The following is a 2,420-nucleotide window of genomic DNA, read 5'->3' on the forward strand; positions in this document are numbered from 1 at the left end:
TGGGAAGGATTCCGATGTTTCTTGAGTTCTGCTCTGTGCCAGATAACTTTCATAAGTTGATATGTTCTATCCTAACAGCAGTTTTACATTATAGTTACTCCTATTTTTGACATTAAAAAAAAGACAAGGAGTTCCCATCGTGGCGTAGTGGTTAAGGAATCCGACTAGGAACCATGAGGTTGCGGGTTCGATCCCTGCCCTTGCTCAGTGAGTTAACGATCTGGCATTGCCATGAGCTGTGGTGTAGGTTGCAGACGCGGCCTGGATCCTGCGCTGCTGTGGCTCTGGCGTAGGCTGGCAGCTACAGCTCAGATTCGACCCCTAGCCTGGAAACCTCCATATGCCGCAGGATCGGCCCAAGAAATGGCAAAAAGACAAAAAAAAAAGGACAAGATTAACTATTGCTTTTTAGCATTTATAATTGCCTATTGAAAATTAGTTTTCAGCTTTTCTGACCACTTCTCCCTCCCCCCTGAGTGCCACCCCAGCTGCACTGCTGTTGCTCTAAGCTCCCAGCTCCTGCTAAGCTAACGCCGTGGTCGTCTGCCTCCAGCCGCCATCATGAGTGTCTACCAGGACCTCATCAGCCATGATGAGATGTTTTCCAACATCTATAAGATCCAGGAGATCGTGGATGGGCTGTGTCTGGAGGTGGAGAGGAAGATGGTCAGTAGGGTAGAGGGTAACATTGATGACTCACTCATTGGCGGAAATGCCTACGCTGAAGGTCCCAGGGCCAAGGTACCAAAAGCACAGTAATCACTGGTGTCGATATTGTTATGAACTACCACCTGCAGGAAACCAGCTTCACAAAGGAAGCCTATAAGAAGTACATCAAAGATTACATGAAGTCAATCAATGGGAGAAACTTGAAGAACAGAGCCAAGAAAGAGTAAAACCTTTTATGACAGGAGCTAGAGAACAAATCAAGCACATCCTTGCTAATTTCAAAAACTATCAGTTTTTTATTGGTGAAAATATGAATCCAGATGGCATGATTGCTCTGCTGGGCCACCGTGAAGATGATGTGACTCTGTATATGATTTTCTTTAAGGATGGCTTAGAAATGGAAAAATGTTAACAAATTTGTTACTTTGGATCTATTGCCTGTCGTCATAACTGGCTGGCCGCTGCTTTTCATCCACAAAACACCAGGACTTAGACAAATGGGACTGATGGCATCTTGAGCTTGTTATTTTGACATTGATTTTTTTTTTTTTTTGAAGCAAGGGCATTGTTTTTGCAGGAAAACAAAACAAAACATGTCATGTAGGTTGTCTAAAAATAAAATGCATTTAAACTCTTTTGAGAATGCCCCTTAGTTTAATATGTAATATCTAAATCATGCTGTGTAGCCTTCCTGGAGAAGCTAGAACCTTGTTGTAGACCACAAGTGGAAAGTATAAGGCCATCTTCAGATAACTTCTGCAGTTGAAAGCCACTTCCTGGACTTGGAATACAAACAAGAATCAAAATAATTGAGTCGAAGGGAAAAACCATGCTCAGAGCAGTGCCAACAGCTGAAGTGGATTCTTTACACTTTCATCACCTAAAAATGGAAGAGATTAACCAAAAGAATAAAAAGACTAATACAGTTACAAAAACAAAAATTAGTTTTCACTCTCACCATTTAAAAAACCATAAGAAATGGTACATGGTCTTTTCATATATTTTCCCAGAAACTTACATAGTGTTTTCCACGTGTAGGAAGTCTAAATATATTTGGACTGAATGGATAAAAGTCATGTGGCAGAATAAAAATTTAAACCTAAGTTTATGCTCATTTCGATAATTACTGGAAGTCAAAACTTTGTGGGCTTGAGATGAAATCAATTTAACATGCAATGCGAGTGGATATTTTCTATGGTTTTGATCAGTGAAATGATAAGCTGATACTGTTCATTCCATAAATTCTCCACTCCCTTGTAAAATTACAGCTGCCAGCATAAAACTTAGTATCACTATCTCCAAAGTCTACATGCCGTCATTCTCTTTTTCTTAGTAAGTTAGATTTCTAGGAAACTAATTCTGGGATTCTGAGATTTTTGTTTTGAAGATTAGTTGAAATGTTCTCTAGGGAAAAAAAAAAAAATCTGTGAAGGTTTAATGAAGCAACCAGAGGGAGAAGATGAACTGTGATAGAGTTGCATCTAAAAGGAGCTCTGGATCAGTTGGGATACTCTTGCAGGGTGACCTCAGTTGTGAAAAGGGTTCTGTGGGTTTTTACAATCTACTGTCTACAAAAATCATTTGCTGTGAGTTGTCTCCAAGAGGGGAGCATGACCTTTGGAGAGGTGGCTCGCTTAGGCGGAGGATAACTCCTTGAGAGGGATTTGACTAGAATGAAGTCTGTGTGCCATAACACATGGATTTTTCGTGACCTGTTAAATGATAAAATTTGTTGATCGTATCAGCAAGTC

At 40.3% G+C, this 2,420-nt stretch overlaps 1 pseudogene; it reads left to right on the forward strand.

The window, feature by feature from the left end:
• The first annotated feature begins 561 nt into the window (after nt 1–561).
• LOC125138020 (translationally-controlled tumor protein-like) lies at nt 562–1,084 on the forward strand (annotated as a pseudogene).
• The last annotated feature ends 1,336 nt before the right edge of the window (nt 1,085–2,420 follow it).

The sequence above is a fragment of the Phacochoerus africanus genome, chromosome 10 (assembly GCF_016906955.1).
Source record: "Phacochoerus africanus isolate WHEZ1 chromosome 10, ROS_Pafr_v1, whole genome shotgun sequence".
Taxonomy (NCBI): domain Eukaryota; kingdom Metazoa; phylum Chordata; class Mammalia; order Artiodactyla; family Suidae; genus Phacochoerus; species Phacochoerus africanus.